Raw genomic sequence first — 10,875 nt, forward strand, 5'->3', positions numbered from 1 at the left:
TTGTATGCACCTATATACCAAGGCAAATTCCAGGTAGGTGTAAACCTACCTGGCAATAAATACTTCTGATTCTGATTCTGATTCCCTCAAGAAGAGGAAGAGGATGAAGAGGAGGAACCTGCCCCTCCAACTCAAGCCAGGTTCCTTCCCTCAAGAAGAGGAACAGGGATGAAGAGAAGGAACCTGCCCCCTCCAACTCAATGCAGGTTCCTTCCCTCAAGAAGAGGAAGAGGGATGAAGAGGAGGAACCTGCCCCCTCCAACTCAATGCAGGTTCCTTCCCTCAAGAAGAGGAAGAGGGATTAAGAGGAGGAAAAACTAATATGATGCAATCTCAAGTGCCTTTATGTATTTTATGATGTGGCGCTATTCAAACAAAATTGAATAAAATCTAATTCAATTAATCTTCTTTTAATGATCACTTTTAAAGCTCGCATTCGACCGGTTACAAACTACATAACAGAAATATTGACCCCATATGAATCTAAATGAGGCATTGTTTTGTTGCCTTAGCCATGAAGCTTGATTGAGCTCAAGGGGACTGTTGAGCCTTGTTGAAGTTATGCAATCTACTGAGTACCGTTCTAATTGGACCTTGTTTTTTTACCTTGACCTTTGACATTTGACTGATCAAAACCAAAAGTATTTCATCTGGGTTAACACCATCCCAAATAAGAATCTCACCAAGACCCACAGACAAGGGTGAAAACAAAATCTTGCTTCCAATGCATACAGTTAATAGAGGTCAATTACTGGTCAAAGCCTCAACTGAAGCAGACAATAAACATTCTAATGCTTACTCAGGATATTTCCACACCAGCAGGCTGTCCTCAGATATTGTGGAACTGTATATGTACATCATCACACCAACAGTGGGCCTGACCACACTTTACTTTCAAACCAACACACCACCATAGCTGATGAAAAACAGCCTGCCGTGACTCAGGCGCAAAACTGTTTTTATATCGGCCTAATTACCACAGAGGAAGGTCGGGTTGACTGCACAACTGCAATATTAAACTGCAGTACTCTGAGCTGTACCTAATAAGGTGGTAACTAAGTTTGCAAACTGTGTATGTCAGAAGTGCAGCTTTCACTGAATAAAGAGATAAAACACACTTGGATTGGCACAGGCTGAGTTTATTGGGAGCCTTGTGTTAGTGTTTCTGTAACAAATCATGATCGCCTTCTTCTTCTTCTTCTTCTTCTTCTTCTTCTTCTTCTTTGTTTGATTTATTGGCGGGTGGCAACCATCGTCAAGGTGAATTACCGCCACCTACTGTTGAAATCATGATGTTTAACAAAGATTCATATAGAGACGTCATAGGACATATCTTGTATGTGTCCTTTGATGTCTCTATATGAATCCATAAAAGGTAACAAATGTGTCCCTTAATTGGTCATCACAACCATATGCTGATGAGGGATTCGAGAATTCTAGAACAATGCTACAGTGAGAGGTATATAAACACACAAAGCTTCCGGATTTTCAGTCATCCTTACTTGAGAAGTAGTTGGAGAAAATCTTTTGCATGATTTCGGAGACTAACACTTTATTTTTAAAGATTTAAACTTCTTGCCCAAACAACCATCACCTTCCCTGGATCAACCCTCTGGTGAGTTGAATATTTTCCACCTGACACTTGTTGAATTAAGCAGCTTAAGTATGTTATTACAAAGTGTGTTGTTACAATTTGAGCTTGGTGGGAGTAAAAGTAAAAGTATATGTGTCATTAATAGTTTTATCATCATATATATTTTACTTGGTATACTCAATTTGAATTGTGTACAATAAATATGTACATAAAGTCAAAGGAGTAGTATTAGTAACAGAAGTAAGCAACATTTATTGGTCTGTAATGTATCTTTGATTAAGGGAGTTGTTTTAGTTTTAAAATGACTGATTTTGTTGAAGTGTCTAAATTCCTTCTTTTCTATTCTCCCGACAGGTGTGAGAAATCAACAGCAGAATTGTTCCGTCACCATGTCTGACAACAGGGTTTTACAATTAAAAATGGGAGACCTCATCCCTCCCCCACTGCACTTTACCAGGTGCAGAAATACCTCGGCTGTGGAACCTATGGAATGGTCGTCCAATGCAGGAATGTGAGCACCAATGAAACGGTGGCTTTAAAAATGATGAAAAGCACGGCACACATGCAGTTTGCGGAGGAAGAGGAGGCCATCCTTCAAAATATGATGGAGCTCCACTCAGAAAAGAACAACATTGTCGGATTGAAAGACTCCTTCGCCTACAAGGGACATTACTGCCTCGTGTTTGAGCACCTGGGTATAGATCTGCAGGAATTCATGCAGATCAGCCCGGTCAACATCTTGAGCTGAAGCAGATCCGCCCCATTCTGCAGCAGGTTTGTTTCTTACACTAACTACTTTGTGGGGTGAACTTTTAAATGTGTCTTTTACAGTTGTCAAAATCCCAGTTGTAACTTCCATTTAAAATGCAGTTTTGTTGTTTCAGTAACAACTAATGAAAGATGTTTGCACTATGTTAAGTTAAATGATTTCCTTATAGACTGAAGATGCCTTCAGTTCTTCCAATCATTACATTTAGTGTACAATCACTAGTGCTGTGTATGTTGGTCTATCTCCAAACTATCTTGTTTACCTGTTCCTATAGTCAACTATACGAGTTTGTAATATCTGACTGATAGTCAGTTGTTTCTGTTTTTGCAGCCATCAATGAACATGTGTGTTTGTAGATGAGAAGAACTCTGTAGCTCATGATTTATATTTTGTTATTCATGATTTCAGCTGGCGACATCCTTGGAATTCCTGAAAAGCGCAGGGATCGTTCATGCCGATTTGAAGCCAGAAAACATTATGATGGTGGATCACGTCAGGCAGCCACTGAAAGTAAAAGTCATTGATTTTGGCTTAGCCTGCAACAATCCTAAGCAATGGATAGGTGTCGTCCTCCAGAGCTTGTGGTACAGGTAAGTTACTGACAGCACATCTGTATACCTGGGACAGCTGTGTTTGCTGTAATAAATTCAAATCAATATAATATGTCTGTGTTTCTCTTCTTCTACTCAGATCTCCTGAGATTCTGCAGAAAGCTCCGTTCAACGAGGCCATCGACGTATGGTCTCTAGGCTGCATTGCTGCTGAGCTGTCTATGGGCAGTCCCCTGTTCCCCGCCTCTGATGAGACTGATTTGGTCAGTATCACACGTACTGAAAACACTACAAACATGCCTGCCGTGATTTTATTTGTATTTTTAAACCACACACTTGATTAGAATAGTGACAGAGTTTCCAGTAGAGAATCACTGATTTCTACAATTTTCTTACTGAGACAAACTAGAGACACTTCATCCATATAGCTCAGTCAAAGAAGTGCACCTGATCAACAATGATGGGTTTGCAAACTTGACGTTAACTAACTCTCCGACATTGTGTTTTCTCCACAGATGAGGAATATTGACTTTACAACTGGAAAGCTAGTGAATGAAGGAGACTTCAATCCACACTGGTTCTGGCCAAAACAGTGGATGGAAAGCCGATTTGGGTAAGAATTTAGTTTACCATCACATAGCTGCGTTTGATCATGGTGTCTTTCCTTCAGTCTGTGTTACTTTCCCTGTGCTATCCACTGCCTTTGGAGTAAACTATAAAACAATTCTTCATTTCAGTCAATAGTTTCAATTTCGTTGAGAGCCTGGATGAATTTATAACGGCACAACATATCTAAAACAAACAATGTTCTTTTCTCATCTTGTTTAAGACGATGCCTCGGCTCACATGGGGAGAAGACGACCACGCTGAAAATGTGACCTGGAGATCTTTATCAACCTGCTGACAGAGATGCTGATGATGAATCAGTTTGAAAGAATTACCCCAGACAGATTCTCCAGCATCCCTTCATCACCATGAGCCACTTTGAGGTCCATTCAAAAACAGCTCCCTAGTAAGTGTGTGCTTAGATGGTCTGTGTATGTCTGTGCTGATAGATACAGGTAAAATGATATGAGATATGAGGAGATTAAGGTGTTTGGCTCATCAGTTTCATTTGTCTTCCAGTGTGAAATCGAGACAGGATCTGATGGACATCTGCCGGGATCAGAGCTCTGAGGATTTAGGACATGGAGACCATGCAATCCTGAAGGAGGACTCCACCAGCAGCACTCTCAGCCTGGCCGAGGAGGGCAGCCCTGCTGGGAAGGTTCCTTCCCTCAAGAAGAGGAAGAGGGATGAAGAGGAGGAACCTGCCCTCTCCAACTCAATCCAGGTTCCTTCCCTCAAGAAGAGGAAGAGGGATGAAGAGAAGGAACCTGCCCTCCAACTCAAGCCAGGTTCCTTCCCTCAAGAAGAGGAAGAGGGATGAAGAGGAGGAACCTGCCCCCTCCAACTCAAGCCAGGTTCCTTCCCAAGAAGAGGAAGAGGGATGAAGAGGAGGAACCTGCCCCCTCCAACTCAAGCCAGGTTCCTTCCCTCAAGAAGAGGAAGAGGGATGAAGAGGAGGAACCTGCCCTCTCCAACTCAATCCAGGTTCCTTCCCTCAAGAAGAGGAAGAGGGATGAAGAGGAGGAACCTGCCCTTCCAACTCAAGCCAGGTTCCTTCCCTCAAGAAGAGGAAGAGGGACGAAGAGGAGGAACCTGCCCTCTACAACTCAAGCCAGGTTCCTTCCCTCAAGAAGAGGAAGAGGGATGAAGAGGAGGAACCTGCCCTTCCAACTCAAGCCAGGTTCCTTCCCTCAAGAAGAGGAAGAGGGATGAAGAGGATGAACCTGCCCCCTCCAACTCAATCCAGACATTACATTACAGTACATTGTACATTGTATATTGCATATTGCACACTCACATTGCACTCCTGTTTTGCATTTTGCATTTTACATTTTGCATTTTGCATTTTATTTTTACTTTACCTTTTATATCTTTTATATATTTTTATTTTATACTTTTTTTTAATTTTTTTCTTATGTAAAGTACTTATTGTGTTTTTATGTTTTATGTTCATTGTATGCACCTATATACCAAGGCAAATTCCAGGTAGGTGTAAACCTACCTGGCAATAAATACTTCTGATTCTGATTCTGATTCCCTCAAGAAGAGGAAGAGGGATGAAGAGGAGGAACCTGCCCCCTCCAACTCAAGCCAGGTTCCTTCCCTCAAGAAGAGGAACAGGGATGAAGAGAAGGAACCTGTCCCCTCCAACTCAATGCAGGTTCCTTCCCTCAAGAAGAAGGGGATGAAGAGAGAACCTGCCTCAACTCAATGCAGGTTCCTTCCTCAAGAAGAGGAAGAGGGATGAAGAGGAGGAACCTGCCCCCTCCAACTCAATGCAGGTTCCTTCCCTCAAGAAGAGGAAGAGGGATTAAGAGGAGGAAAAACTAATATGATGCAATCTCAAGTGCCTTTATGTATTTTATGATGTGGCGCTATTCAAACAAAATTGAATAAAATCTAATTCAATTAATCTTCTTTTAATGATCACTTTTAAAGCTCGCATTCGACCGGTTACAAACTACATAACAGAAATATTGACCCCATATGAATCTAAATGAGGCATTGTTTTGTTGCCTTAGCCATGAAGCTTGATTGAGCTCAAGGGGACTGTTGAGCCTTGTTGAAGTTATGCAATCTACTGAGTACCGTTCTAATTGGACCTTGTTTTTTTTTACCTTGACCTTTGACTGATCAAAACCAAAAGTATTTCATCTGGGTTAACACCATCCCAAATAAGAATCTCACCAAGACCCACAGACAAGGGTGAAAACAAAACCTTGCTTCCAATGCATACAGTTAATAGAGGTCAATTACTGGTCAAAGCCTCAACTGAAGCAGACAATAAACATTCTAATGCTTACTCAGGATAATTCCACACCAGCAGGCTGTCCTCAGATATTGTGGAACTGTATATGTACATCATCACACCAACAGTGGGCCTGACCACACTTTACTTTCAAACCAACACACCACCATAGCTGATGAAAAACAGCCTGCCGTGACTCAGGCGCAAAACTGTTTTATATCGGCCTAATTACCACAGAGGAAGGTCGGGTTGACTGCACAACTGCAATATTAAACTGCAGTACTCTGAGCTGTACCTAATGTTAGTGTTTCTGTAACAAATCATGATCGCCTTCTTCTTCTTCTTCTTCTTCTTCTTCTTCTTCTTTGTTTGATTTATTGGCGGGTGGCAACCATCGTCAAGGTGAATTACCGCCACCTACTGTTGAAATCATGATGTTTAACAAAGATTCATATAGAGACGTCATAGGACATATCTTGTATGTGTCCTTTGATGTCTCTATATGAATCCATAAAAGGTAACAAATGTGTCCTTTAATTGGTCATCACAACCATATGCTGATGAGGGATTCGAGAATTCTAGAACAATGCTACAGTGAGAGGTATATAAACACACAAAGCTTCCGGATTTTCAGTCATCCTTACTTGAGAAGTAGTTGGAGAAAATCTTTTGCATGATTTCGGAGACTAACACTTTATTTTTAAAGATTTAAACTTCTTGCCCAAACAACCATCACCTTCCCTGGATCAACCCTCTGGTGAGTTGAATATTTTCCACCTGACACTTGTTGAATTAAGCAGCTTAAGTATGTTATTACAAAGTGTGTTGTTACAATTTGAGCTTGGTGGGAGTAAAAGTAAAAAGTATATGTGTCATTAATAGTTTTATCATCATATATATTTTACTTGGTATACTCAATTTGAATTGTGTACAATAAATATGTACATAAAGTCAAAGGAGTAGTATTAGTAACAGAAGTAAGCAACATTTATTGGTCTGTAATGTATCTTTGATTAAGGGAGTTGTTTTAGTTTTAAAATGACTGATTTTGTTGAAGTGTCTAAATTCCTTCTTTTCTATTCTCCCGACAGGTGTGAGAAATCAACAGCAGAATTGTTCCGTCACCATGTCTGACAACAGGGTTTTAGAATTAAAAATGGGAGACCTCATCCCCTCCCCCACTGCACTTTACCAGGTGCAGAAATACCTCGGCTGTGGAACCTATGGAATGGTCGTCCAATGCAGGAATGTGAGCACCAATGAAACGGTGGCTTTAAAAATGATGAAAAGCACGGCACACATGCAGTTTGCAGAGGAAGAGGAGGCCATCCTTCAAAATATGATGGAGCTCCACTCAGAAAAGTACAACATTGTCGGATTGAAAGACTCCTTCGCCTACAAGGGACATTACTGCCTCGTGTTTGAGCACCTGGGTATAGATCTGCAGGAATTCATGCAGATCAGCCCGGGTCAACATCTTGAGCTGAAGCAGATCCGCCCCATTCTGCAGCAGGTTTGTTTCTTACACTAACTACTTTGTGGGGTGAACTTTTAAATGTGTCTTTTACAGTTGTCAAAATCCCAGTTGTAACTTCCATTTAAAATGCAGTTTTGTTGTTTCAGTAACAACTAATGAAAGATGTTTGCACTATGTTAAGTTAAATGATTTCCTTATAGACTGAAGATGCCTTCAGTTCTTCCAATCATTACATTTAGTGTACAATCACTAGTGCTGTGTATGTTGGTCTATCTCCAAACTATCTTGTTTACCTGTTCCTATAGTCAACTATACGAGTTTGTAATATCTGACTGATAGTCAGTTGTTTCTGTTTTTGCAGCCATCAATGAACATGTGTGTTTGTAGATGAGAAGAACTCTGTAGCTCATGATTTATATTTTGTTATTCATGATTTCAGCTGGCGACATCCTTGGAATTCCTGAAAAGCGCAGGGATCGTTCATGCCGATTTGAAGCCAGAAAACATTATGATGGTGGATCACGTCAGGCAGCCACTGAAAGTAAAAGTCATTGATTTTGGCTTAGCCTGCAACAATCCTAAGCAATGGATAGGTGTCGTCCTCCAGAGCTTGTGGTACAGGTAAGTTACTGACAGCACATCTGTATACCTGGGACAGCTGTGTTTGCTGTAATAAATTCAAATCAATATAATATGTCTGTGTTTCTCTTCTTCTACTCAGATCTCCTGAGATTCTGCAGAAAGCTCCGTTCAACGAGGCCATCGACGTATGGTCTCTAGGCTGCATTGCTGCTGAGCTGTCTATGGGCAGTCCCCTGTTCCCCGCCTCTGATGAGACTGATTTGGTCAGTATCACACGTACTGAAAACACTACAAACATGCCTGCCGTGATTTTATTTGTATTTTTAAATCCACACACTTGATTAGAATAGTGACAGAGTTTCCAGTAGAGAATCACTGATTTCTACAATTTTCTTACTGAGACAAACTAGAGACACTTCATCCATATAGCTCAGTCAAAGAAGTGCACCTGATCAACAATGATGGGTTTGCAAACTTGACGTTAACTAACTCTCCCAACATTGTGTTTTCTCCACAGATGAGGAATATTGACTTTACAACTGGAAAGCCAGTGAATGAAGGAGACTTCAATCCACACTGGTTCTGGCCAAAACAGTGGATGGAAAGCCGATTTTGGGTAAGAATTTAGTTTACCATCACATAGCTGCGTTTGATCATGGTGTCTTTCCTTCAGTCTGTGTTACTTTCCCCTGTGCTATCCACTGCCTTTGGAGCAAACTATAAAACAATTCTTCATTTCAGTCAATAGTTTCAATTCTCGTTGAGAGCCTGGATGAATTTATAACGGCACAACATATCTAAAACAAACAATGTTCTTTTCTCATCTTGTTTAAGACGATGCCTCGGCTCACATGGGGAGAAGACGACCACGCGGAAAAATGTGACCTGGAGATCTTTATCAACCTGCTGACAGAGATGCTGATGATGAATCAGTTTGAAAGAATTACCCCCAGACAGATTCTCCAGCATCCCTTCATCACCATGAGCCACTTTGAGGGTCCATTCAAAAACAGCTCCTAGTAAGTGTGTGCTTAGATGGTCTGTGTATGTCTGTGCTGATAGATACAGGTAAAATGATATGAGATATGAGGAGATTAAGGTGTTTGGCTCATCAGTTTCATTTGTCTTCCAGTGTGAAATCGAGTCAGGATCTGATGGACATCTGCCGGGGTCAGAGCTCTGACAATTTAGGACATGGAGACCATGTAATCCTGAAGGAGGACTCCACCAGCAGCACTCTCAGCCTGGCCGAGGAGGGCAGCCCTGCTGGGAAGGTTCCTTCCCTCAAGAAGAGGAAGAGGGATGAAGAGGAGGAACCTGCCCTCCAACTCAATGCAGGTTCCTTCCCTCAAGAAGAGGAAGAGGGATGAAGAGGAGGAACCTGCCCCCTCCAACTCAATGCAGGTTCCTTCCCTCAAGAAGAGGAAGAGGGATGAAGAGGAGGAACCTGCCCCCTCCAACTCAATCCAGGTTCCTTCCCTCAAGAAGAGGAAGAGGGATGAAGAGGAGGAACCTGCCCCCTCCAACTCAATGCAGGTTCCTTCCCTCAAGAAGAGGAAGAGGGATGAAGAGGAGGAACCTGCCCCCTCGACCTCAATGCAGGTTCCTTCCCTCAAGAAGAGGAAGAGGGATGAAGAGGAGGAACCTGCCCCCTCCAACTCAAGCCAGACATTACATTACATTGCACTCCTGTTTTGCATTCTGCATTTTGCATTTCACATTTTGCATTTTGCATTTTACTTTTACTTTACTTTTTATATCTTTTATATCTTTTTATTTTATATTTGGTTTTTTTCTTCTGTAAAGTACTTATTGTGTTTTTATGTTTTATGTTCAATGTATGCACCTATGTACGATATGCAATAGAGCTAATGCTACAGAGCTACAGCTTGTTACTGCCATGGCTGCTGGAGCTGCAACAAATTGGATGTTAGTTGTACATGGATAGAATCTGAGGGGTCATTAATGGAAGGAGAAAGACGAAAAAATAAAGATCTGATTCATACATTTAAAAATAAGTTGTCTTTTTCAATGCTCATCACTACAGCTGTTACAAAGTGCTTCACAAAGGGGACGGACAGGAAAAACCAGAATACAAAGCATCAGAGACAAAGAGCTAATTAATATGTCCTTTAAAATCAAAGACAGCAAATGATGTAACACAGTAGAAGAACAAAATGTAACATCTAAAAAAATGTATAATTTATTTTTGGAACAGGGAGATGGACTAGGGGCGGGCTCTGTCCACTCCACGCAGTGACCTGGTATTGCAGTACCTCCAGGAACGGTGCACCAACACAGTGGATGGCGGTCATGCACCTTGACCTCGGTTGCCACCTGCTTATCTTATCTTAGGACATAGCTCTGAACTGTCAGCGAGCAAAATGGCATCCTGATGAATCGTGTCACGTTTGTAGCGTCACTGTTCTGTGAGAGGACCCTGTCTGTTAAAAATCAAACATTTCATAACATAATAGGATCTCATTCTTTTTTCTGTTGGGTCGTAAGTTGATTTCTTAAATGTCACATCAACAAAAACAGAGATAGACTTTCCTATTTCTTAGAAAATAAAACTGATAAGTAATTGCGATGAAGCTAGTTTCCACAATTGAACAGTGGAGCCTTTTAGCTGTGATGTCACGCCAAATGTGTTGACGTCACAGCCAACAACTGGATTTAGCTGAGAAGCACAGCACCACTGTTTCTCAAAACGTCACCAAAGCCAGTGTCCCATCTGTTCTGATTCATTTAATCAGGTTCTTGTCATGCTCATGTAAGTCGTATCTAATGCCCTGTCCCAATTCACCCCATAGTCCTCCCACTTGGCCATACCCCTTCCTTCGCCACCAGTGGACAGGGCAGTGCACACCCCAAACGAATGACAATTAGCTTATTTATTACTTTGAATAACATTTAAACGAGGACAAATATTATTACACATTTTTTTTATTTAGCTCTTTCTCCAAGTTTATCAAGATGACTATTGTCATGTTGTCAGATTATTGTTGTAAAAATGAGGTTATTATTATTATTATTATTATTAGA

At 41.2% G+C, this 10,875-nt stretch overlaps 1 pseudogene; it reads left to right on the top strand.

Annotated features, from left to right (window-relative positions):
* Window positions 1–10,012: 10,012 nt before the first annotated feature.
* Window positions 10,013–10,128, top strand: LOC118101141 (annotated as a pseudogene).
* The last annotated feature ends 747 nt before the right edge of the window (window positions 10,129–10,875 follow it).

The sequence above is a fragment of the Hippoglossus stenolepis genome, chromosome 21 (genome assembly GCF_022539355.2).
Source record: "Hippoglossus stenolepis isolate QCI-W04-F060 chromosome 21, HSTE1.2, whole genome shotgun sequence".
Classification (NCBI taxonomy): Eukaryota; Metazoa; Chordata; class Actinopteri; order Pleuronectiformes; family Pleuronectidae; genus Hippoglossus; species Hippoglossus stenolepis.